The sequence below is a fragment of the Amblyomma americanum genome, chromosome 7, assembly GCF_052857255.1.
Source record: "Amblyomma americanum isolate KBUSLIRL-KWMA chromosome 7, ASM5285725v1, whole genome shotgun sequence".
Lineage (NCBI taxonomy): Eukaryota > Metazoa > Arthropoda > Arachnida > Ixodida > Ixodidae > Amblyomma > Amblyomma americanum.
The window spans coordinates 111,121,691-111,149,370 of NC_135503.1; positions in this window are offsets into that span (position 1 = coordinate 111,121,691).

The following is a 27,680-nucleotide window of genomic DNA, read 5'->3' on the forward strand; positions in this document are numbered from 1 at the left end:
GAACCACATCGTATCGCTGCTCTCATGCCCACTACAAAATTGGCCCAATATTGGAACTGTATTGGCAAAGCTGGCCCTACAAAGGACCATGAGGGACCATGTTGTTGCAATATTGAGCCGATGACCTGTGCTGCTAGGGATTGTGGCTTTTAGATATTACTAAAAGTGCCCGCTCATTTACCAAGCCGCCGCACAATCCCAGTGTGTTCAGCGTTTTAGTATGCAACATAACGAGGAACAGTGCAAGCGCCGAAGGCCAGGAAATGAGCGCAGATCTGTAAAGGAGGAACTGTTCATAGGATATGGTACAAAACAAAGTGGAATGCCATTGATGGAAATAAGTGCTGCATTCATACTTCAGGTTGGGTGGAACAAATTTGTTAGCTGACTTATTCTACGTGAACTCTCTAAGATTGCGGGGGGGGGGATCTGTCTTTGCGGCCTTCCCGTGCCCTCCCCCCCCCCACCCCCGCCACCGGATACGCTCCTGTGTAGGTTCGGCTACTAGGCTTTGTTCCAATGGAACGCCAGGTGTGGAGATGGGTTGGCCGGGGCCCATCCTGTAGGGATGAAAAACCCTGTGGGAGTGGCAGCGACTCCCAAGCGACTGTGAGGGTCAGTCGCGCCCGTGAAGTTCGATGCCTGAGCGGAGGCAGGCCTGGTTATATCATCAGGATGGACCCCGAGAGTCCGGCACGGAAGGCATGTCAAGAGTCAAAGGGTTTTCAAATACATGCACGCAGGGGCGTGCGCCGCTGGCGACCGGCGCGCTGGTTTCTCCCAAACATAACGGGTAATCGGCCCAATATTGCAGCAGGATGGTTCTATCCTGGTCTTTTGAAGGGCCGGCATTTGCCAGTACGATTCCAATATTGGACCAATTACGTGTGCTGCTTGGGCTCGCTAAAGAAAGACCAGGTCCGCGCGCGGGTTTACAGCACCCAGGATTCTCGGAATTGACGTCCTCGGGGAGGCAGCCTCACGGCTGACCGCGGTGCCGAGGGGGCCATTGCGTGACGCCGAGGTAAGGGGTGCATAGTGCGACCAGTGCAAAAACCGTCGATGTTGTTGTACCGGCAGAGTAGGCCCAGTCACATCACCCTAAGCAATGTTCTTCGTTTGTGGTTCGGTCTCTCGGCCTAGAACACGCCCTTCTCAGTAGGCGTGGAGCAAAATAGGGGAGAAAATAAGCCTACGGCTGGTTGGTTGGAACCACAGGTGGGTCCCCCCGGGAGGTGCTAGGTCAAGGCGCCGAGGGCCGGAGGATCGATAGGCTGACGACCTAAGCCTCTACTGGCTGGACCACGCCACACATACTTCCGGAGTCCAAAAACTGGGAAAAGCACTCGATCGATAGTAGCTGGCAGGTCTGAAACAAACCCTCAAAATCGTGGAGGAGCCCGAAGTGGGTAACCCCAGGCTAGAGTTTCCTGTCTCCGGCGATCGGAGCCCGTTGCGTTTGTGGGTGGTCGGGCATCCCGTGAGTGGAGCCGCATTATTGGGCAATCTCGATGCTCTCCCTGTTCTGGCCAGACAGGTCAGCAATGGAGTCGAGACGAATGAAGGATCAGAGCCAGAACTCGCTGTCCCCATTCCCTTCACTATTCCCATAACCACATCCCAAGTCCCAATTTCCATACCCGTCATCCAACCCCTTCCGCTACGTCCCAAGGGAGATCAGGGGAATCTCCCCGGGCCCGCTCCCCCGGCTATGGGTCGCTATGGAGCTTTTTACCCCCCCCCCCCTCAATTTTTTCCATTTTCCCCACCTACAGGTGGCAAAAGGATAGCATTGCCTTCAGGCCTTTTCATTTATTTTAAGATTGGATTATGCCAATTATACGTCAGTGGTGCAGGCAGGGGCTTTTCATTTTTTATTCCTATTAGGTGGCCCCAACCTAATATTTGTCTGAGATTGTGCGCAGGACCAGCTCAGGAGTAAAAAAATTGGTTTCCAAGAAAGAAAATGAGGCAGTCACTGTCTCACATATCTCGGTGAACACCCGGACCGCGCTCTAAGAAAGGTATAAAGGAGGGAATGAAAGAAGAAAGGAAGAAAGAGGTGCCGTAGTGCACGACTCCGAAATAATTTCGACGACCAGGGGATCTTTAAAGCGCACAGACATCGCACGGCACACGGGCGCCTTTTATGTTTCGCCTCCGTCGAAACGCGGTCGCCGCCGTCGGGTTCGAACCCGAGTACTCCTGCTCATTAGGCGAGTGCCTTAACTACTGAGCCACCACGGCGGGTCTGAGATTTTTGCCGAAAGAAAATAATAGCCTCTTGTGTCTGTGTTGTAAACGGCTTGCTAGCCTGTTTTTGACGAAATAAATTTTTGTCACCGCGCCCGTCGTCTTATTATGCTCCCATTTGATACAAAACACAGCGTAACCAGAAAATTTTTGGAAAATATAAAGTTTTACGCACTGACGCATACATTTTTTCGGCTAATTAGATCTTGAGCCGGCAAACATAACGCCCTGAATATTATGCAATCCTTTGTAAGGCTTTTTGTTCATGCTGAAGGTCATTGAGATGCGACTTTATAACCCAAGCAGCACAGATAATTGGCCCAACATGGGAATCGTATTCGCAAAGGCCGGCCCCACATAGGGCGAGGGTGGAACCATCCTGTTGCAATATTGGGCAGACTACCTTTGCTGCTTGGGAACGTTGTTTGCGAGGCGAGGAAATCTATCTAATATTGGGCCGACTACCTTTGCTGCTTGGGAACGTTGTTTGCGAGGCGAGGAAATCTATCTATCTCGAGGAGTAAAGGAGGAGGAAAACTTTATTAAATTGACGGGGAGTTGGACGAGCTTAAGCGTGGGGCCCTGATTCCCGGGCTCCACTGTCTTGAGCTGCCCTGCGGTCCTGTTATGTGAGAGCCCGTTCGTCCTCCAGGTTCTCGCTGGTCAGCGGAGCCTCCAAGCGCTCAAAAAACGTGTTTTCTGTATGTAGAGTGTTTCATTTGGCCCCACATCCTCACGACATGTAGAACAGTGCAGGCGGGCCTGGCACTTGCGAAAGGTGTCTGAGCATAATGTTGGGTGTATGAGATGCAGCCTATGGAGGATTGTAAATGTGTTCGTCTCCATCTGCCTCCAAGCTACCGCATCTGGGGTGTCTAATTTCCTATGAGGTGGAGGGAAGTGTCTCCTTTGAAGACGCTGAAACTCGAGGCGTTCGTTATACCTTAAAGGTAGAGGGGTAAAAGCGGCCACGGTTTGTGGCCCCACTCGGTTGATGACGCTCGAACTAGAGCATGTGCCCCCTCATTTCCCTCCAGTCCCTCGTGACCTGGGGTCCAGGTTATTTGGTGGTGCTTGGTGAGGGGTGTAGTGCCCGTGAGCCGACTGCATGCTTGAGAACTCGGCATCTCAGGAAGTTTCGACACACGTGTTGCGAGTCTGTGATCACAGAAGCGCTTTCGCCTTGGGACTCGTAATGCCTAATGGCAATGGCCACGGCGGTGGCCTCCGCGGCTGCTGGTGTTTTGGCTCTCACTGAAGCTGTGAATAGAGTGGAGAAGCGGTGGTCCACTGCAGCCCACTGCGTACTTGTCATGGTCCGGGTAAGCTGCGTCGTCAACATAAACCGCGTTCGGAGAAGTGGCTGGGCGTCGGCGTAGGTAGGACACTCGCGCTCGTCGTCTGCCTGTGTGAACGTCGTTAAGCTTACGTATCGGTGTTAGGGCCACGCTGGTGTATTTCCTGTGCTGTTTTTCTAGAGAGGATTGAGCATCTAGTCCGCGCATGCTCCTTGGGCGGTGGCCGAGTGGTTGAGCATCCGCCTCGCATGCGGGAGGTGCGGGGTTCGGTCCCCAGTGCCGCCGGGTACCCACCGGTGATACAATGGGTGCAAGCTTTCCCCTGGTCTGGTGCTCGGCCTATGTCGGATGAAATGCTTGGAAAAAGGGTCTTTGACCCAACCTTGAGAAGTCAAAACTGGGCGTAGGATAGCTCGTCTTGCTTGGGTGGTCGGAAGTCTTAGTGTTTTCGATGCACAAATGGCTTCTGTTAGTTCCGCAAAGGTGTTGAAGGTTCCTGGTGCGGTCATACGCTCCGTCGAGGTGTTTTAAGGAAGGTTAAGGGCCGTCTTTTATAGCCTCCTTATGGTGGTGGCAACTTGCTGCTCCTCTCTCTTTGTTAGCGTGTGAAAGGGTAGTCCGTATGTTATTCGGCTAAGTACCAGTGCTTGCACAAGCCGAAGGGTGTCTTCTCGCATTCCTTGGCGATGCTTGGTAATGCGGCTGATAATGCAAGCTATCTGGTTTGCGGAGGTTCTGAGAGTCTGGATGGGGTGGGTTACACGGAGGTGACTTTGTATCCAAAGACCAAGAATGCGGATCAGGTTAACTTCCCTGACGGCTTGACCCTCGATCGTGAGGTAGATGGAACCTGAAGAGACGTATCTCTGGCCATGTACTCGCATGACCTCCGATTTCTGCGGGGCGCAGTGGAGGCCACTTTGCAAGGCGAAGTCCTCGACGATTCGGGCTGCTGATTGCAGGGTGGTTTCTTTTTGGCCCAAGGAACCCTTTGTGGCCCATATAGTTATGTCAGCCATGCATATGGTAAATCCGACATTTAGAAGAGTTTTCAGTGCACGCGATAGCCTGATTATAGCAATGTTGATAAGCAGGGGAGAAATAATAGCTCCCCGGGGTGTGCCCTTGTGTGGAATATCGTTGACGTCGAAGCGGGTTTGTCCGATGCCTACCGTGGCCGTCCGGCTCGTTGAGAACGCACGCACGTAAGCAAACACCTCTTCTTCGCCGTTAAGGTCATTTATGGCTTGAAGTATCGCCTCGTGGAATATGTTGTCGAAGGCGCCCTTTAAATTTAAGGCCTAGGTGAGATGTCCTTGACAAGGAGTCGCACTAGGCTAAAAGCTTGCCACAGATTGCAATTTAGACTTCCTCGAGATATCTGAGAAGTGCTTACCAACATCCTCAGATATCTCGAGGAAATCTAAATGGCGATCTATGTGGCGAGCTTTTAGCCTACAGTGAAACTCCTCGTAGGAGCCTTACACTTATCATCCCAAAAGTTCTTCATTATTTTTTTGAGGGCCGCTGAGAATTACGGTGATTTTAGATTTAGATGACCACAGGGCACACTGTTTGTTTCGGTCACCATTGTGGTCACCATTGTGAAAATTACTGTATTATGCAATAACCTCGTAGAGTTTTGTCATGCAGATGTCAGAAAATTGTCATACATGTCGGTCAAATGTTATTTACTTCAGACGCGGGTTCAATCCCGACCCCGACGGTCGAATTTCAGTGCAAGCAAAACATGAGAAACCACTGTACTCTGAGACGTTGAGCACGTTAAAGAACAACAGGAGGTCCAAATTTCCGGAGCCCTTCTCTACGGCGTCCCTCATACACTGAGTTCCTTCAGGACGATAAACCCCTAAACCAAATCAAACCTTTCCGACGTTATGCAATCGTCGTAAAATATCATACGAGTTGATGACATTTGTATAGCAAAGCCTGTTAGAGGATATTCCATCACACAGCTTTTTTTCTGTAGGAAACTTTGAGTTGTACATCTGCGCCTTACACCGCCATTTCATCCACGCTCCCTCATTTGCTGAAAAAAATGCTGCCTTAATGCTGCTATAGGCATCGTGCAATGCATTGTGCCTGTACCAGTGACGCCGCCTGCTGGCAATGGGTATCAACAATAAGACAGCTAAGAACTGTCCGCGCTATTAGTTGCTGCAAAAGTGAGATCGAGTACACGTTGCCTAGGGTGCAATTTATGATTCAATATAAGACATTGTTTCCTCAGCACGGGCTCATTGACCCTACAGGCTGACATTCCACACCAGCAGCGCTCCAGAGAGAATCACGGCTGCCGTCCTCGTCGTGTGCTGTTCGGATGCTCATGACATTTCGTGGAGGACACAGCTGATGGTGGTACTGCCTCTTTTCTTATCAGCGTCAAACTCCTTTCTGATCAGCAGCGTGACTTTAAGGTGCTTTGTGGTGATAAGAAGATAGCACTAATAAGATAGGAATAGTTGGGGCCTGCTTTGGTAGAGATATTAGCGACGTATTAGCTTAGCTCAAGAGGGAATTAGGGCTTATAAAAAGGCCGCTGATTGCTCTGGTAAAGCTATCGCATACCGCCATTGTAACCATTTTTGCTGTTTTCCCGCGGTAGTTTTCTACACCTAAAGTTGTTATACTTATGAGGTCGACAGTGCTTGAAATACGTTGATGTTGTAGCTTCGACAAATATCTAGAGCTTACACTACACAATTTAAGTACACGTTGCCAAATTTCAAGTAGCGGCTGTTGCTGTGGAACACAGAAATGTTGTCTATATTGAGTGCTGAAGTACACCAATTCGACATGCACCATTGATGTCTGCGCCTTCTGCAATTCATCGAAACTGGGCATGACGACAAGAATGTAACTGTTGACTCTAGAAGGGTACTGCAGGCGTGAGTAGTGCCCAATTTCTGCAGTCAGAGTTAGCACCTCGAATACCACTGACACCATGTTCAAGGCGACCCTATGTGCTTTCCCGTCGATGGAACCACAACTCCCAGGATCCTTGTTTTTTTAGGTAACGGAAAACTGAGAGGCGATTGTGGTAAATATAATGGAATACCATGTTACTGTGCGGCATAGGGATAGCCTTGGAGAAGCAAAAACACTAACAAGTTCTCATTAAAGCCACAAGATGGCGGTAACAGCGTCTTTACCGGTGGCTCGAGGTTCCGGGAGTCGCTGAATCTTCTCTCCGTGCCTGAGAGGATTGGAGAACCCCGGACGCAGAAGTTTTGGTTTCTACCTGCAAGCTCTCAACGGACCTACCCGCTGATGTTGGAACGGCCGTTCACTTTCTTGTCCATGGCTGGGATGCTCGGCCGCACACGACTCGGTGTCCCAGCTCGACCCCTATTACCCATCAAAGGACGCTCCTGGTTGTCAGAACCCAGTTGCTTCAGTGCATTTCCAGCCGTGTGGAAAACAAGAAGTTGTTCACGGCGCATAACTCAGGTACATATCCTCAGTCAAAATCACTCAAGTGTTTACCCTTGCTTTTTGCTGACGTTACTGTTTATATTATTGGGCTGCAAACCCAAGTTGTGTACAGTTGAATTGGTATGAGTATCGACGTGTGCATGTATCTTGTTCACATAGGTAGTTTTCCTACACGCGGCCGACGTAGGCACTCACAGATACTTGTATGGCTGTCGTCATCAGGCGTGTCTCAATTTTGAAGGCCAGTAGGACGCTTGCTTATGGTCGTGTTTTGTGTCGTGCACTTGGTATCTTGCGCCGGTAATGTGGAAAACACTGAGGCTCGGACAAAGGGGAACAAGTTTTTTCCCTTGCGAAAGAATTAAATTTGTCAAGTGAAAAGTTGCAAAAGAAGACGTCAAAAATAAGACTAAAAGAAATCCACACAAACGTCTGAGACATAAAAACACGGCTCGCAATGCTTGAGAAAGGCCTTCATTTCGTCGACGGCCTGCGTGACAACGACACCAGCGTGAACACAACGCTAAATGGATTCAACGCTCAGCTAAAATATCTGGAGACAAATAAAACAGAACAAAAAAAATGTCGTCGTTGATGACCTGAACCACACAATGCACCGGAACCACCTCGCTTTTAAGGGTATTGCAGAAGAGTTTTCAAAAAAGTGGTAGGAGACAGAAAAAGTGGTCACTGAAATAATGCCAGAAAATCTTGGCCTCGAAGCAAGAGAAATTTAACTAGGCCACAGGGTAGGACAGCATAGAGATCACCATCTCCGATCAATAACTGTGAAGTTTTTGAACTTCAAAGACAAGTGTAATATCATAGTAACGCTTACAAACTTAGAGACAAAATGGTCCGGATTGAAGAGGATTTCTCACACAGAATTCAGTTAATCAGAGAGTAGCTCCGTGATTTTGCACGCGCGGAAAAAAACCCTGATGAAAAGTACGAAAAGTATAAATTGTAATAAGGAACGTCTGGCAAAGCACTCCGTCGCGAACAACCAGCGGTGCAGTCTTGGTACAGACCAAAGGCAGCGGTCAATCCAGAGCACGCACGAGGGACGGAGCGTTCAGCGCTTCTCGTCGTCTTCTTCGCTAAGCACCAGACTATTAAGTTTTCGGAGCTGAAGGCCAGTCATGCAAAATTGTTACTTGACGAATGCTCTTTCCAAAAAAAAGCTTCATGAATGTGAAAGCTTAGAGTATCGGGTAATCTCACTTGCAATGCGTGAGACAGCTTCCAGTATTGAATGGCGTGCAAAGGAAAAACTTGAAATAAATCTTTAAATTAACATGTCGAGCTGCCGTACCCTGAAAAACAAATACGTCAAGCTAAGTGCTTTCACTGAATCTTGTGGTGCCGATATTGTCCTTGGCACGAAAACCTTCTTGTCTCTTGATATTATGAACAACGAGCTCTCGGCTCAAGCTCTTTTACGATAATTAGAAAACATAGGCCTACTTCTCGAGGTGACGGTGTTATAATTGCAATCAAAAATTGCTTTCAAGCTCTAATAGTAGACGCGGAATACGGTGCACTTATCGACCGCTAGAACTAGTGCTATGGTTGCATGTTACTGCCCGCCAGATTCCCGATATGTTTCTTGACGACCTTAGCAAGTCACTGAGGCTCTTACAAAGTAGGTACCCGACGTAAGCGATAACCTTGGTTCGCAATTTCAACTATCCGGGAATAGCGCCGGAAGTGCTCAACCCCTGGCGGTAGAAGGCAGCCCAAATGCATCAATCTAAATTTCGTGTTTAATCTGACACAAATCATATCTGTACCCACTCCTGGAATTGCTGTTTTATATGGCCTAATGACAACCGAACCAGAAAATATGTAAGTGAACGTGTTAGAGTTAATTAGCGACGAGAATGTTTTGAACTGCCAATAGCCGTTAGAAATCCAAAAGCCAGGATTGAGAAACAAGGTTATATACGATTTTACGCGAGCAAATGTAGACGTCTGCTTTTGTGAACTTTCATCATTTTCTGAAGAATTCTTAAGCACAACCTTCAACCGGAACAGTACGGAAAATTGGAGGATATTTAACGGTAAATTAATGGAATGGAAAGATAAATATATTCCAAAAATCACCATCACCTCATCAACGCAAAACATAAGGTTCACATCCTGTGCAAAGACATGTACCCATGAAAAGAAGCCATATATTGTACTGGAAAACAGTCAGTCTCGGACAGTGATTTGCAGCTCCATAGAGACCAAGAACGATATTGCGAGAGATAAATTGAAGCAGCTAAAGATATATTTCTTACTGACGACACACCGGCACGACTCAGAAACAATTCGAAGGAGTTTGGAGGGTCCTCTGCATCACATTTCACTCCAATTATCAAGGGCGGTAAAATTATTGCGTCATCACAGGCAACAACAATATTTATCACATTCTTTAGTTCGGTATTCTCTGAGATGCCGATCTGTCCTGATCTGAACTTTGGTTCTATAGTGCCGCCATTAATATTCTTATCGTCACTCACGAAATAATACAGGAAGCTATTGACCAAATGCGAACCAATTCTATGCCTGGTGCTAATGCCGCAAGCCACAAACTACTTAAATGAACAAAAACGGTTATATTCCACATTTTTGCTGTCTTTTTTCAGCAATATCCTGGCATTGGCTGCGCATCTGACTCGTGCAGCCTTGCTAGTGTTACCCCTAGATTTAAATCAGGTGCCCATTCCTATTGTGAGAACAATTCCCATTACCTTTAAGAGTACACCTTGTAAGCTACTAGAATATAATAAATCATCTGCCATAATGGTGTACATAACCGAACTCAGCTTTTTTCTCCTAAGCCGCATAGCTTATTACGTGGTCATTACGTTGAGACACAGTTGACCGAATTAATAATCGTCGTTCATTATGCCGTCCATAATAAGATAAAATTGGAGTCTCTATATATTCACTTTTTGAAAGCATTTGATACGGTACCCTATACTCATTCATTTTTGAAAGCAAACAGTCTCGACATTAACAAAAGTATTATAACTTCAGTTACTGACTTCCTTGCTAACTGTTCATCATCCAACAATAAACACAGCCTAAAAAAGGAGCGATGAGGGCTAACACTGGAGTAAAGGAACAATGATGGCTAAAGCTAAGAGAGGAAAAGAAACTTAAATAAAAGAACAGAAGTGGCATCCCAAGAATGCTTAAAGAGAGTAGTGGCGAATGGGCTGGGTTGTGAAAAGGAGCCGCGTAAGGAACCAAAGCGCCAAGAAATTGAAGTTAATCCTAAAGAAACGAAAACTCTTTTTCGAACAAGCCTGCTCATGGCGTACTGACGCGGGCGACTTGTTGCTTGTTGATGAAACCTGCCTCAATTATCTCCCGAATGAGTTGATTGCAGCACTTTGCCAGAATGTTTGTTTACTTTTACATCGGAGCCCACCGGCGACAAGGAGTACAGTCCCGAGCGTGGACGGCTAAGTTGCTAGAATTAGAGTTGTGTTCGAGCAGTCTCTTGAGGCAGACAATACGTCGGCCAGTGTGGTCGATTCTCTTGATGGATACATATCCCTCCAGAGTAGAGTATATAACAGCATTATCTTACAGAAATATGTGATTTGATATCTTGGATTTATTGACTTGAAGGTGCACATGGTCTCAGAAGAACGCCGTAGTGAGGGTGTAGGATAAATATCATCCACTGTGGATATGGACGTGTAGTTAAATCGCCGAGCACATGGACGTTTTTAGAATTGTCCGCCAGTGACATGCTACCGGGGTGGTAGGGATTCAAGCCGCCGACATTGAGATAAGCAGCCGAAAGCACAAGCAATAAAGCCTCCGCGGCCGCTCCTGATGGATGGAAGATCCGAGAAACATAAACTCAATAATACACAGCTGCAAAATGGCTTTGTCAAAATTATACAGCCCAAGGGGTCTGCTTCTTAGTCCTGCTGCGCGGCTACTCTAGCATACTACAGAATCCTAGTCACAGGAAGGCGGGGTGAGCATATGTCCTCATGCCTGCTAAGCTTTGGACTGTAAACTATGTTTAAGAGCCCCCCTAGATGGCTTGGGAGCAAACACCTTGGCCTGTATAATTTTGACCGACTGTGTATCCGGTAACTAGTGGCACAGGAAGCCTGGAGGCAGTCAGCACGCAAAACTGTCTTAACCAGAGAGGTTGCTTGCGGTGGATAGCTAGACGATAAATGGCAGTGCTGAAAGGGCCACGACAGTGAAGCACGATAACAATGGACTTTTCCATGTGCAAACTACAGTCAAGTCCGCCTATCCCATATCATCATAAGACACGGGAGTGGCTCTATCATAAGACACGGGAGTAGCTCTCAAGCTTTGACGAGCCTCTTTTTGGCTTCTAAGAGCGGAAGCTCTACTTCCGAACAAAGCTAAAGGTTATGTGGCTACGAAATTTGAACTTGAAACGAGCAGGAGCGAAAGCTTGGCTCTGACGTAATGCCACATGCCTCGCTGCAGCTGCGTGCGTTGAGCCGACGGCGCTCGCTCGCATCGAAACAATCGAATCGAGTGACTTGCTGCGCCTGGCCACAGCTGCGTATGCGGTGCCCACTGCACTCTTGCATCTGCTGGAATACGCTTGCCGCGCTGTTCGCTATATAGAAGCGTAAGACGTGTGCTTATCATAACAGAGCTTTCGCTCGGCTTACTAGGCTCAGCCCGGTTGAGCCACAGCTATTTTTGAGTAGCTGAATAAGGCGCTCGCCTTTTCCATCCGGTCGGCGGCCCGGGCCTAGAAAAGACCGCGCCGCAAGCTCAAGGTCACTCAGCGCAGTACCGTTCACATCACGTGGCACGCGGACAGCGCTGATGCACCCGGACCATCCACAATCCGGTCCGCTCATCTGAACTCAACAGTAAGGATCTTACGCCACACTGCGGCTGGCGAAGACGCTCGAGAAGAAAAAGCGGAAGTGGAACGTGCCAAAGAGCGCGTGGGGGTGGAGAACAGGATTGGATTGGAAAACATTTAATTCGTCAGAAAAGGCAGAATGCAGACGATCCGTGCTAGGTGGCTATCAGTCCACGGCTGACAGCGACCTGGGTAGCCCATTCAATGACCCGGGTTTGAACTCCCAAGTCTGAGCTGACCAACACGGCATCCCACTGCTCGAGAGTAGGAACCTGTATTAGAGATTTCGGGGGCGGCTCCTCTTTACAATTCCAATTTGGTGATCATAAGTGGCTAAATCACCACATAATGTAATGCAGGGTCGTATTCACCGGGGTAGAATTTTGACAACAGGTAAGGCGTCATCAAGGATCGCGTCTGGAGTCGAATCCAAGTGGTCTCCTGCTCCTTATTAAAGGCTTCGTCTGGAGGAGGGAATATCCTCCTTTCAAGTTTAAAATGATTAGTAATATCGTGAAAAGATGATACGCCGTCCTTCGAAAAACTTTCAGCAACGACAGCGTCCCCTGCTCGGCTGACGAATCCTCGAGCTGTTATGTGGGCCGCTTCGTTACCAGGGTTCCCCGAGTGAGCCGGGACCCATATCAATTCAATAATTCTGTCTAAGTCTTTGGTTTGACCCAATATGCTCATTGCTGCCTGAGAAATGCTGTCCCTCGCATAATTGCGTATGGCAAATTTAGAGTCGCTGAGTATGGTAGTAACTTCTGTGTTAACGATAGCAAGGGCGATTGTCGCCTCTTCTGCCGTTTACGAGGATTTCGTCATGGTAGTGCCGGAGACTATCAGTCTACCTTGCGTATCCACCACCGTTAGTGCGAACGCTTGTTTCTGGGGATATTCTGCGGCATCTACATATACTGCATGTTCATCTTGGGTGTATATGTTGTGTAGAGCTTTTGCCCTAGCCCTTCTTCTCCCCTCGTGGTGAGCAGGATGCATATTCTTAGCTAATGGCTTAACTCTTATTACCTTAGCGATGCGTTTAGGTATCTGTGTTTTGGTATCTTGGGGTGGCAACTGTATGCCTAGTCCTAAACGATCAAGTATGGTTCTTCCTGCTTTGGTGCGGGAAAGCCGGCCTCTCTGCATTGTTAAGTGTGCATTTGTAAGCTCGTCTAAGGTGTTGTGTACTCCCAAGCCCCGAAACCTTTCGGTGGAGGTACAGTTCGGTAGCCCTAATGCTACCTTGTATGCTGTTCTAATCATAGACTCTACTTTGGCTTTTTCACTACTGTCTAATTTTAAGTATGGGAGTGCGTAGGCAAGCCTGCTTATTACAAATGCTTGTACTATTTTCCAAAGTTCTGTCTCCTTCACTCCCTTCTTTTTGCTTGCAATTCGTCTAATTAGTCTCACCGTCATATTGACGGTTGACTGGAGTTTTTATAGTGTTTCCTTGTTCTTCCGGTTCGTCTGAAGGAAGAGTCCTAGGATTCTTATAGTTTGAACTTCCTTTACAGGGAGCCCTTCCTCCCAGATTTTCAGTGGAGGCGGAGGTTTGTAATTGTTTGCTCGAGGGCCCCTTGGTTTGTATCTGATTAGAAATAATTCGGACTTGGAGGGCGAGCAGGTTAGCCCTGCTTTACCCGCCAGGTCTTGTATTATGTCTACAGCTTGTTGTAGGGTATCCTCTATCTGACCATCGCTGCCAGTTGTGGTCCATAAAGTGATATCATCTGCGTAGAATGTGTGTTGCAGCCCCGGGATGGCTGCTAATTTAGAAGGAATATTAATTAGTGAGAGATTAAAAAGGAAGAGTGACAGGACTGAGCCCTGTGGCGTTCCTTTACCTCCAAGTGAGATAGAGTCTGATTAATCTCTCCCACTGCTATCTCTGCCGTTCTGTTACTGAGAAATGACGATGTACTGGAAAGTTATTTCCCCTGGGTTGATGTCCGAGAGATTCCTTAAGATAGCATCGTGCGTGACATTATCAAACGCCTTGTTCAAATTCAAGCCTAATATGGCTTTAGTTCCTCTGCTGCGTTCCATGTCTATGATGTCTGCCTTGAGTTGCAGCATAACATCTTGGGTAGAAAGATTAGCCTTAAAACCTAGCATGGAGTTAGGGAGTAAGTTATAAGAACGCGTTCGGCGACGGATGGGTTCGAGTTCTGCTGGCTCCTCGAGTTTCCAGGCTTGGGCCTCAGCCGCAGATGTCCCGGCTATCAGACCTGGACAGCCGTCGCCAAGAGCCTGCGCCACCAGATCCAGGCGCCGCTGTTTCCTTCCTGTCCGGCAGCCTCAGAGCACAGGCCGCCTCTGTCGAAACCGCTGCTTGCCCGGGCTACCTGACCTGGGGGCCATGCCTGTGTTCCAAAGGTGCGGCGGATTTCTGAGGCAGCGTTTAAGCATACCCTGGAGACTGCCATCCACCCTACGCCTCCATCAGGGCATCGACCGGGGCCCATAGACTGCGCCGACGCCCCGCCATGCCTCTTCGCCCGACGCACCATCTACCAAGCTCACACGTCGAAAGCTGAATATTTCGCCAAGCATTGAACGCTGAGTGAACCTTTCCTTTTTTTTCCTCAAACTCTCCTTTGTCTTCCGCGAGTGTTGTCTATGTTTGTTTGCTTTCCTGCTTTTGTGTTCGGGAATTCTTTCCTCTCAAGGCTTATATTAGGGATTTTTTCCACATGCCACTTGGTCAATTTCTTCCGTCTAACGTGGAGTAATCTAAACTGCAGTCCCTCCCCTTACACCAACATAAGCGAAGGGATAAAGGAAGTTGTTGAAGAAAAAAGGTAGAAAGATATGCCGTAGTGGAGGTCTCCGGAATAATTTCTACCGCCTGGAGATCTTTAACGTGCACTGACATCACAGCAAACGGGCGCCTCTATGCGTTTCGCCTTCATCAAAAAAGTGTTGTTTTGAGCACTTCAAACAATAAGCGTCCTTTGATTTATGACTGCCCTTGACGCTAACCTCCAGCACTCCTGATCCCACCTTGTGCATTCGTTCCCTCGGTCAGCCTTTAAAGCTGAGAGCTCTTACCTGGCAACCTTCTCTTTAAATGCGAACTTCCAGTTCACAAGAGGCGTCTTTTAGTTCAACCGAGCCCTTGGTTTTACGCGATATTGTATACAGCTTCCTGACTACAGCGCAACGAAAGGGACGTAGAAGGAGGACACAGGCAGGGGCACAACACAGCTTTGTACTGAGTCCCTGCCTCTGTCCTTTTTCTATGTCTCGTTCGTTGCGCTGTAGTAATTGAATATCGAAACATTGGATTGGAAAACATTTAATTCGTCAGAAAAGGCAGAATGCAGACGATCCGTGCTAGGTGGCTATCAGTCCACGGCTGACAGCCGCCTGGGTAGCCCATTCAATGACCCGGGTTTGAACTCCCAAGTCTGAGCTGACCAACACGGCCTCCCACTGCTCGAGAGTAGGAGCCTGTATTAGAGATTTCGGGGGCGGCTCCTCTTTACAATTCCACAATAGGTGATCATAAGTGGCTACATCACCGCATAATGTGCATGCAGGGTCGTATTCACCGGGGTAGAATTTTGACAACAGGTAAGGCGTCATGAAGGATCGCGTCTGGAGTCGCCTCCAAGTGGTCTCCTGCTCCTTATTAAAGGCTTTGTCTGGAGGATGGAATATCCTCCTTTCAAGTTTAAAATGATTAGTAATATCGTGAAAAAATGATAGGCCGTCCTTCGAAAAACTCTCAGCAACGACAGCGTCCCCTGCTCGTCTGGCGAATCCTCGAGCTGTTATGTGTGCCTCTTCGTTACCAGGGTTCCCCGAGAGACCGGGACCCATATCAATTGAATAATTTTGTCTAAGTCTTTGGTTTGACCCAATATGCTCATTGCTGCCTGAGAAATTCTGCCCCTCGCATAATTGCGTATGGTAAATTTAGAGTAGCTGAGTATGGTAGTAGCTTCTGTGCTAATGATAGCAAGGGCGATTGCCGCCTCTTCTGCCGTTTCCGAGGATTTCGTTATGGTAGTGCCGGAGACTATCAGTCTACCTTGCGTATCCACCGCAGTTAGTGCGAACGCTTGTTTCTGGAGATATTCTGCGGCATCTACATACACTTCATGTTCATCTTGGTCGTATATGTTGTGTAGAGCTTTTGCCCTAGCCCTTCTTCTCCCCTCGTGGTGAGCAGGATGCATATAGTGGCTTAACTATTATTACTTTAGCGATGCGTTTAGGTATCTGTGTTTTGGTATCTTGGGGTGGCAACTGTATGCCTAGTCCTAAACGATCAAGTATGGTTCTTCCTGCTTTGGTGCGGGAAAGCCGGCCTCTCTGCATTGTTAAGTTTGCCTCTGTAAGCTCGTCTAAGGTGTTGTGTACTCCCAAGCCCAGAAACCTTTCGGTGGAGGTACAGTTCGGTAGCCCTAATGCTACCTTGTATGCTGTTCTAATCATAGACTCTACTTTGGCTTTTTCACTACTGTCAAATTTTAAGTATGGGAGTGCGTAGACAAGCCTGCTGATTACAAATGCTTGAACTATTTTGCAGAGTTCTGTCTCCTTCACTCCCTTCCTTTTGCTTGCAATTCGTCTAATTAGTCTTACCGTCATATTGACGGTTGTCTGGAGTTTTTCTAGTGTTTCCTTGTTCTTCCGGTTCGACTTAAGGAAGAGTCCTAGGATTCTTATAGTTCGAACTTCCTTTACAGGGAGCCCTTCCACCCAGATTTTCAGTGGAGGCGGAGGTTTGTAACTGTTTTCTGGAGGGCCCCTTGGTTTGTATCTGATTAGAAATAATTCGGACTTGGAGGGCGAGCAGGTTAGCCCTGCTTTACCCGCCAGGTCTTGTATTATGTCTACAGCTTGTTGCAGGGTATCCTCTATCTGACCATCGCTGCCAGTTGTGGTCCATAAAGTGATATCTGCGTAGAATGTGTGTTGCATCCCCGGGATGGCTGCTAATTTAGAAGGAATTTTAATTAGTGAGAGATTAAAAAGGAAGGGTGACAAGACTGATCCCTGTGGCGTTCCTTTACCTCCAAGTGAGATAGAGTCTGATTTAATCTCTCCCACTGCTTTCTCTGCCGTTCTGTTACTGAGAAATGACGATGTACTTTCTCTGCCGTTCTGTTACTGAGAAATGACGATGTACTGGAAAGTTCTTTCCCCTGGGTTGATGTCCGAGAGATTCCTTAAGATAGCATCGTGCTTGACATTATCAAACGCCTTGTTCAAATCCAAGCCTAATATGGCTTTAGTTTCTCTGCTGCGTTCCATGTCTATTATGTCTGCCTTGAGTTGCAGCATAACATCTTGGGTAGAAAGATTAGGCCTGAAGCCTAGCATCGAGTAAGGGAGTAAGTTATTGTCCTCAGCGTATTCTTGTAGCCGATTGATAATTATATTGTTATGAAGACGAAGAAGAGTGCAGTGGCGCGGGACGGAGTGCTCGCGCTAGGCCCTTGAGCCATTAAACCATATCTTCATTCTGTCATCATGTCGTGCTTTTGTTGGCTTGCCACCACGTAACATTTGGTGTGAGGTGCGGGGTTCTCATCGTCATCCTAGTCCCCGGAGCATCGCCGCCTTCTGCTCGCCTTCGTCGTCGGCCGAGGGGACCTGGGCTCCGCCGCCCGGCTCAACCCCAGCTCGAACTGACCAGAACCGACCAGCCGCTTTCCCCCGCCCCGTCTCCAGCCCCGAACACAAGACACGACGACCAGGACCTGACGTACGATGACCCGACTACGACCCGAACCAAGACGGCCCGCTTCGCCCAGGCTGTGCGGCGATCCCTCAACCCTTGACCTTCGGCAGTGGGTGACCGACCGCTGGACACGAAGCTCCGGGGGCAACCGTTCACCAGACAATCTCCTTCATCTTGGTGGCAAGCTTTTCATCTTCTTCTATCCTTCCTGATCATCCTCATCGTCACCTCACCATTCGTAATTCAAGCAATCGATTGGGACGATCGCTCTGAAAACCGGGGTCATGTTATGAAGACGAAGAAGAGTGCAGTGGCGCGGGACGGAGTGCTCGCGCCAGGCCCTTGAGCCATTAAATCATATCTTCATTCTGTCATCATGTCGTGCTTTCCTTGGCTTGCCACCACGTAACAATATGTTCCATTAACTTTCCTAATCAGGATGTTAAAGAGATTGGGCGTAGATTCTCTATACACAATTTCTTGCCTGGCTTTGGAATGAATGTAATCTTTGCATGTTTCCATTCTTGTGGAATGTTTCCGTCTGTCCAGTATTTGTTCATGAGATCAGTGAGTGCTGTCACTGGCCCTGCGTCCAAGTTTCTAAGTGCTTTGTTAGTAACACCGTCAGGCCCGGCTGCAGACGTGTTGCTTAGTTGCCCTATGGCAAGCCACACTTCCGACTCCGTAATCTCAGCGTCCAAGTCCTCGTTTGCTGTTCCCTGATAGTTTGGCAGCGGTCCATCTGGGGTTGTGTTTAAGTATTGATCTCGTAGTTCCGTTAAGAACTCCTCTGTGGTGCCTTGATACTGATGCACTAATCTCATAAGTTGACCTCGTTTAGTTGATTTAGCCTCTGTGGGGTCAAGAAGGTGCCTTAGCAGATGCCAAGTTTTCCTGCACTCGAGCTTCCCATTCATGCGGTCGCAAATTTGCTCCCATTGTTTGTGTTGAAGCTCTAGAGTATATTTTTCAATTAGTCTCTGCAACTGTGCAATTCTCTTCTTAAGATTTTTGTTGTGTTTGTTCCTTTTCCAGCGGTTTTGCAAGCTGAAATGTGCTTCCCACATATGCAATCCTAGAGTCAGTGACTTGTCCTTCTTCCATGCCGATTTCGGCTGTGGTAGCCTTAATGTCCATTTTTAGTGATTCCACCAAGTCCCCGAGAAGTTCAATTACTGGGTCTGTGCTTTCATCTTTTTGTCTTTGTTCTCTTATTACCCTGAACTTGTCCCAGTCCGTAATTTTTACTTTGTTGTAGACTGATTTATGCTTTGCTGTCTCAAAGGTGGTAGATATAATGTAATGGTCACTGTCTAGCGTGTGTCCTGTGTTAGTCCATGTTCGGTTTTGTATGTTCTTTGCCAGGGTTAGGTCTGGCGACGTGTCTTTACATATACTGTTGCCTAGTCTCGTGATTTCTTGGGGGTTGTTCAGGACAGTTAGGCCTAGATTTTGGACCACTTGCCATACCCTGTTGCCTTTAGGACCTGCTCTAGTGTATCCCCATTCCGGGTGTGGTGCGTTAAATCCCCTACTATTAATAGCTGGTCTTTAGTCGCTGGTCTCAGAGTCTTGATAAGTAATTCCGGTATACCGGTACCCTTATCTTTGGGTGGGCTATATACATTGAGCAGAAACAAATTTGTATCTCCTCGTTCCTTGGGTAAAATCTCAAGGAGGACGTAGTCTTCCTTTGAACTTTCTATGGAGTTCTGTAGAGCAGTAATATTGCGTTGCAATAATACGGCGGTGGACAAGCCCGTAATTCAGCCGGCATCATATCCTGGCGGAAGAAACGCCTTATAGCCCGGTAATTTGACCGCGCCACTATCTTCTTGTAGAGCAATAATGTCTGGTGGACGTTGTTGTGCTTGAATGTGAAACTGCAGATTCCCCCGTTTGCGCCGGAAGCCTCTGCAATTCCACTGCCATACCTCAATTTGTTGCGACGGGGCCATATTGGTGATCCACTCTTTGCTGTAATGATGTTAAGCTGTTCTCCAATGCGGTCAGCTTCTCCATCACTTGTTGGAACATAGACATGACTTGAGTTTGGAACGGTTTGAATTCCACTGCTAAGGCATCTACCTTAGCCTCTAATTTTCCTACTCTAACCTCTAGGCTGTCTACCTTGTTCTGAATGCTATCCACTCTTGTAGTGATTGCATTAGGGTCAGCTCTTAATGGAGCGGGCGTAGCCGGCTGCGGTACATCGCCTGCAGGGGCTTCGGCAGCTCGTTTGGTTTGGGTATTCCCCGCGGGGGGAGGGGGTCTTTTAACTGCGGTGCGTTTGTCTGTTTCCATAGCCTCGCATGCGGGAATGGGTGCATTAAGAGGGGCTTGCACAATCTCACCGAACAACTTACATTCTATACAGCTCGTGGGCCGAAAAGCCGCCGGCTTAAGTCGGCGCCGCGTGTCGGAAAAAATGAGGGCTACTTGAAATAACTGTCATGAAAATTTGTGGTCCTACTGATTGAAGATTGATTGATGTGTGACAGCCTATGACGAAATGATGAAATCATTGTAATTATTTGGCTAATTATGGAGATTAAACCTGTAAAATGAAAAAAGAGGGTCCAAAGTTGTCAAAGTGCTCACAATGAAAATGCAATGTTTTATGACTCTAATTAAACGTTCAGAGAAGCTTAGTTAAATTTATTATTTGAAACATTTGAAAAAAAAAGAAAAACGCGTTGAAAGGTTTCAAACTGCCCAGAATGTTTCACCCCAAACTTCCTCCCTTCCCACATGGCGCGGTTGAGGTGTCCACTGATATGTGAGACAATTACTGCGCCTTTTCTTTCCTGTAAAATCACAGTCACCTGTTCCTTTCTTCTCTCAGTCCCTCCTTTAACCCTTCCCTTACGGCGCCGTTCAGGCGTCCTCCGAGATGTGAGGCGCATACTGCGCCATATTCTTTTCCAACCAACCAATTTCCAATTTTAAGCAAAAAGCTACACTCCGTCAGCTTCGAGCCGTCAGCGGGGAGCAAGTTTGACGTTGAATGTAGCTAGAGGTCAGCGTGGCCGCAAGTTTCACATTGAATGCTGGTAGAGGTCATACCATGAGCAAACTGGTGGTAGTCAGGTTCGAAACACGACGCCAGAAACAGCAGCGACGCCAACGGTTGTTGCACAACTATCTCGACTTTGAGCTTTGACCTTGACCTCTGACCTTTTCGGTCAAGGGGGACAGCGTCAGGCAGCATCGCATGCGCAGGTCATGGGAGCGGGTTCTGCAAAAACACCGGTGCAATCTGATGCGTTCAGCGGGGCGCTAGGTGTAATCGATGCGATGCCTGCTGTGTAGAATGGCAGATGTGCGCTCCGTCACCGCGTTTCTGACAGGACGAAAGGAGGAATCCCAGGTGTGCGCCCACTCCCTCCGTGACGTCAAACACCTTCACCAAGCGGAGCAGGAAAGCGTCTGCTGGAATCTCACGCGCAGGACATCGAAGTGACTTCTGCATAAAACGCCTGTGCACTTTGATGCGTTCAGCCTAACGCTAGATGTGTTCGATGCGATACCTGCCGTGAAGAGCGCCGTTCGCTCGACCACAAAGGTAGCCTTTCAGCTTTCGACCAGGGTTAACCAGAGCTGAACCACCAGCAATTTTTTTTTCAACAGAGACGCACAGCAGCCAATTTAGGGAGCAGCGTCAGAGCAGCCCGCCGCGATCTCTTAGGGCGGTGGGTGGGCTTTCTGCGAAGCCTCCTAGAGATACCAAGCGATCTGGCCAAGGGGATTTTTCCTAGTGCAGAATTGAGCACAGAGATGCCTGCATGCCTTGCAGGAAGGGGTTGGTTCACAAAATTCTACTTTCATGTGGTAGGTACTACATAGGGCAAACAGGCAGGTGTTTGAATGTGCGCCTCCAAGAGCACAAAAATGAAGTGGGCAGTACAACCGCAGACGGCCATCTGGAGCCCATTGCAAAAAATGTGACGCAGAACCACCTTGCCATTCCTTGCTCAAAAGGACTTCCATTTTGTACCGGCATCACAACCACTATACTAGAGAAATCAAGGTAGCGTGTAAAATATCACGGGTAGGAGATCTGTGCGTCAGCACGCCGTCTGTGGCGCTATCAAGGAAAGAGCTCGATTTTGTGACATGACGGCAAGTGGCAATTTTGTGTTTTTTTCAACTCTTTTCCGTCAGCTGTTGCAATAAATCTCCTGTGTTGAATGTTAGTGGTGGTGGTAGTGGTTTTATTAAAGTAATAGTAAAAAGGAAGGAAAAGATTTTTGCTAGCCCCGGCATTTGCCATTGATACTGAAGCACCTGAGCTGGGGCAGCGGAAATAAACAATAGCAGGCAGAATAGAGAAATGAAATGAAAGGGGTGAGGGGACAGGAAGAGAGGATAGGGGGAGAGGTAATATGTACAAACTATTTACACAATAAGAAATGTGGCCAGGTTGTGCGCGTGATTAGTTCATTTTAGAGGAATTATATCACACACGCGCACAGCACTGTGTTGGTTACAACTGGAGTGGGGCGTCGGGTTATTAATCGTTCAAGGTAGAACTCGCGGAGCGTTCGGTCACTACGTGTAACTACGTGAAGGAGAACAGACGGGACGTCAAGCCCGTGTGTTCGAGGAATGCACAAAGGCTCGCCAAAGTTCGCTCACGAGTGCGCGCACTGCCCTGCGGCCACAACAGCGTCTTGATGGAGTCCGGTAGTATGCCCTGCGCCCTATAGGCCGCGAGCATATCGCGACGAGCATGGGCGAACGTGGCACAGTGAAGGAGCAGGCGTTCTAGTGTTTCCACTTCACCGCATCCGTCACACACATCACTCGTCGCGATTCCCTGACGCACCCGTCGTTCCCCGGGCCACACACAACCAATGCGCGCGCGGAGGATCATTGCACGTTGTGACCGTGTACAACAGCCGGTGACACTGTCGATGCGCTCACCTCCCGCGATGCGTGGGTCGGGGTGCTGCTTTCGGAGATGGTCGTGGATGGCCGCACACACGTCCTCCAGCGCAAGGGGCAGATAGCTGGCAGGTAGTTGGTGTGCAGCGGTCGCGAGGTCGTCAGCTTCTTCGTTGCCGGCGATGCCTTAGTGACCAGGTACCCACTGTGCACGCACGGCACAACCTCTCTGCGCGAGGCGCTCGATGCGCGAGCGAATTTCCCGCAATAGTGGGGTACCACGGCCGTTAGATTGCAGGCGGCTGAGGGCGGCGCGGAAGTCGTACAGCAGAGCACTCCTGGGCGGCGGAGGGCCGAGGGTGAGCAGCAGGTCCAGCCCGAGCCGTATCCCCATCAACTCCGGCGTGGTGGAGGAGCCCAAGAAGGCTGCGTGTTGCTGGCTGTGCAGTCGCAGGGCGGGGATGGCGGCCGCCGCAGCAAGGGAGCAGCTGTCGCGGGCCACTGAGCCGTCGGTGTACACGAGGAGATGGTCCTGGAGCTCCTCGTGTATGACGGCTCTGGCCAGCTGCTGCACAGCACAGAAGGGTGTCCTCCGCTTTCCCGCGATGCCGACAATCTCTCGCTGTACCTCCGAGGCAGCAGGCCAGGGCGCGCAGGAGCCGTAGGGGGGTGGGCCTTGTGTCAATTGCTCATACTCGAGCAGCTTGCCCAGTCTTCTCTTCGTTCTTCCCGCGCAATGCTTCGCGTGTTACAATGAAATAACAACCTGCTCAAGTCTACTTTCTTCTTCATCTTTTTGCTCTCGTATGCTTTTCAGAAAACATGGCTGAATGCTCATGGTAAAAATTTATATTATTGTCCTATATATTCAGCTCAGTGCTGTCATAGCAGTTGACCTAACAACTATAGTTCAGCCAAATTTGTATCTGGCAGTAAATACAAATGCAGAATAGAAAAGTTTTAATGTGGAGATATTGAGTCTCTGTGGGTGGCATTGAATGATCGATGTTTTGGAACAATCGGAAGAAAGGTTGGTGTTAGCAGAATTCAGAGGTCCCCGAGCCCATCTGCTTATAATTTCTTTTTGTCTGAACTGAGTGATATTTTCAGAGTCGAGTAAGAACTTCTGTCTCATCTAGTTGGTGCATATCTATGTGATGGACCAGAGCGTCAAAAAACAGAAGGCAAAAAGAAACACGCAATGATGATGAAATAACTGTATTTGCACCTGCCAAGGAATCAGAGGTCGATGAAAACTTTAGTCTTGACCGCCGTCAACTTCCTTCCATCTCAGCAGGCTGGGATCCCTTGGGATTCAGCTGGGATTGTTGGCTGAGGATGGATTTGGTTTGTCTTAGCGCCTTGACTCCGGCTTTCACTCCGCAGGTTTTTTTAATTTTTTCGCATTTTACTCGCGCCTATGTTACCTGTCTTTCACATTTAATGTGTTTTTTTTGTCGTCTTGTACGCGCTCTGGTCATTTCATTTACAATGGAGCCGCGTTTAGATGGAGGCGAAACCCAAAAGGCGCCCGTGTGCTGTGCGATGTCAGCGCAAGTTACAGATCCTCAGGTGGTCGAAACTTTCTCGCAGGCCTCCACTGCGGCACCTCTTTCTCTCTTTGTTCTTTCACTCCCACATTCTACTTTTCCTTTACGGAGTGGTTCACGTATCCGCTGAGATGCGAGACAGATACTGCGCCATTTAGTTTCCCCAACCAAAAATTTCAATTTCATTTCATTTTATGTTCGTCATTTGCAGTCTGTTGTTTTTTTATACAATTCGTCATAATGTTTTAGTGTTGCACACGAGGTGCTATTTTTGATTTTTCATTTTTCTTGCCTTTGCCGTGTGATATTTCTGAGCCGTAAATGAAATTATGCTTTTTTTATAGCTGTCTCATCCTTGGAACGTTTTCAAGACGCTCTTCCCGTTATCATTTGGTCAACCACACCACGTGGTCAATGTGAGTGGTATTTATTGTGCTGGTTTTGTGAAAAATAAAGATTTGGTAGTAGCACAGCGCCCTACCTGTGTTGTTTGTTCCTTCTTGTCTTCGTTCTTTTGGTGCTTGCTTTTTGTCACTTATTACAAGTCCTTTCACATGATAACAAACACATTGCCATTATGTGTTGGAATATTATAGTTCTTTTCGATGATAGCTCATTGCACTTTAATGATACGCCAATCGTTTCCAGGGTATGGAGAGAAATGACTAATTACTTTCGCAACGCGTTGCGAGTATAAAAAATTTCAGGCGCAGTAATCTATCACTCTCTAGCGAATCTGCCTCACCTCCTGATGCTTTCGGCATACGCCTTAACATCACTTATTAATAACCTATCGCTCTTCGTTTCCGCTTAAATGATTATCAATTTAACAGAATAAAATAAAAAAGCTCACTTCTAACGCTAATTGGGCGAGGGTCACATCCTGCCAAAATGCCGAAACACGCTACAGAGAGTTTTCTTCTTTATAAGTACTTGCACATCATCCTCGATGTCTAGCTTCATATCGAAAGGGTATTCATCGCAGCATAATCCTTGGCTACCTTCATCTTTATTAAGTAGTCTGTGGAGGAACGCCTATAATGAAAAAAATATTATCAACCATTTAACTCCTTACTGCATGATAGTTACCACAAATACTGAAAAGTTCTTCATAAACTACTAAATTGCGTTAGAAGGAACTACTATAAAAATAAGATCTTAGAGGCAGGTAGCATAGGAAAACAGAGAAGAATTTGATTCATTTCTCATTAAAGCATCTAAAACAACTCTAACGAACCATGTTATGCCAGTAAAATATTTTCTCACCCTAATAATATTAAACATGCATTACGTACTTTCTTTCCCCTTCCACCTCAGATAACTGCATCCACACATGTTCAAAGTCGTCGCCACGTTCCAACATACGTTTTTACTTTTGCTCCCCTCATAACATCAAGTGTGCTCAACTATTCTTAATCTAAAACCTACAACTTCCGGCCACAGTAACGTTCACATGCATCAGATCCCAGAGGTTATTGAAGTCGCCGATATCCTTGCTCACATTTCCAATGTAATTTTCAAGACGGGCGTTTATCCCCGGAACTTAAAACCGAGTAAAATCATCCGCGTATTTTAAAAAAGGAGTCAGAATCTTACAACCAACCACTTGCCCATATCTATTCTCTTATTTAGTAAAGTGGTATAAAACTAGGTGTTGATTGTCTCTCTAATTAGTTACACAAATTTAATCTGCAATGCATAGCAGTTTGGGTTTCGCCCAGGATAATATATAACTTGTCCTTAATACTAAGTACTGATCAATTCAAGAGAGAAATTGAAGGAAAACTAGTTGGAAAATCCGGCTTTATTAACTTCACTCAAGAATTCACCATTCATCCATTCATCGCGACAATATTTTTGTGCAAACTTCCTTCATACGCCGCAAACAGTCCCACTCTAGAATTAGTAAAACGTGTTTTGCTGAACCGAGAGCTAATAGTGGCCATATCAGCAGTTCATTCCGAATAAAAGACCGTAAATACAGGCGCTCTCCAAGGCTCTATACTAGATCGCCATCACAGTCTCTCTTGTACGCAGATGACACGACTGTGTTTACCTCTGATAAGAGCATCAACGCAGTAAGCTAGCAAATGAACCAAGGCTTAGGTAATTTAAACGTATGGTGCCAAAATAATAAACTGATAATTATTTCTTCCAAGAAGCTCCTGTTTTCATCGACTATAAAAATATTCATCCTAGTGATCATAGTAATATCCTCGGTGTAGAGCTTGACACATTTGAGATGTTTACTGTTCCTATTAAACACAGATGAAACACGAGAATTGATATGTTTTACGGATTCTTCTAAAAGCTCGTAACTACTTCAGCACACAAACGCTAGTCATGCTCTCTTATGCTTTTATTCACAGTGACGTCAATTACTGCATTATTTCATGGTTACTTAAGTATGAGACTTATACATTTTTTTTTAGCGTATACAAAACCAAGCCGTCCGATTCATTACGAACAGACATATATTTCTCATGTCATTTTTCATTTGAATGAAAGCCGCCGCGGTGGCTGAGTCAATACGGCGCTCGGCTGCTCGCCCGAAAGACGCGGATTTGATCCCGGCCGCGGCGGTCGAATTTCGATGGATGCGAAATTCTAGAGGCCTGTGTACTGTGCGATGTTAGTGCACGTTAAAGAACCACAGGTGGTTGAAATTTCCGGAGCCCTTCACTAGGACGTCCCTCATAGCCTGAGTTGCTTTGGGTCATTTAACCCCCATAAACTAAACTAAACTGCATTTCATTGAACTGCGTATCGTTTTAATTATTCTGCTAATAAAATTTACCATGGAAATTACTGCGTTTCAGAACGTCTTTGTAGTATTTTAATTTATTTTATCGGTAAAACTACCCGATATAATCTCAATATTATGCGTTTTTCTCTACGCAACACCTTTCTAGTGCAAAAAATGCGGACTAACTACGGTAAGCAGACAGGTAGATTTGCAGCATTTAACCATTTGAATAGGTTGGCCTTCTGTTAAAGGCTTACCGTCTCTGAGTTCATTCAAACGGTGGTTAAGTTCTTTGATTTGTACCTAGATAACGTTTTCTGTAAGAAAGAACAACGCCATGTGTAAATTTTATTGCAGAGTTTTATTTTTTTTCATATGGTTTTTTGGTGTTGTATCGTTGTTTAGTAATTGTTATTGTGGTTATTGTTTGTTCTCGAGCTGCGTTGATGTTTATTCCTTGCAAAGCTAACATTTGCTAATGACATTTACTTTCTGACAAGAAGTCCCATTGCAGCTCTCTGGTTCGGGACCTCATTTCTTAATACCTAAAGTGATACATTGTTATTTTTACCTGATAAAAAACTTCAAACCAGTAGTCTCTATGGAAGCAGCATATGCGGCCACGCGAATGCAGGGCCGCAATTTTGCAACGTGCCTGAGCAAAGGCATGCTTAAGGTTGTTATGTTCCATTTTATGCAATTTCCTCATTTCAGGGCGGATGGGAGGTAAATTTCAGCAAAATATTATTTTCTAAAGCGTTAAGGAGTTTTAAAAACTGAAATTTTCTCGATTCGCTCAATTTGACCGAGTTTTCACTCTCCTGCACAGAAACACACTAAAAAATTCAGGGAGCACTTAGCTAAGTCACCTTACATCCATCAAGGCAAAAAGCCTTTGTGTTCTCTTGTTGAG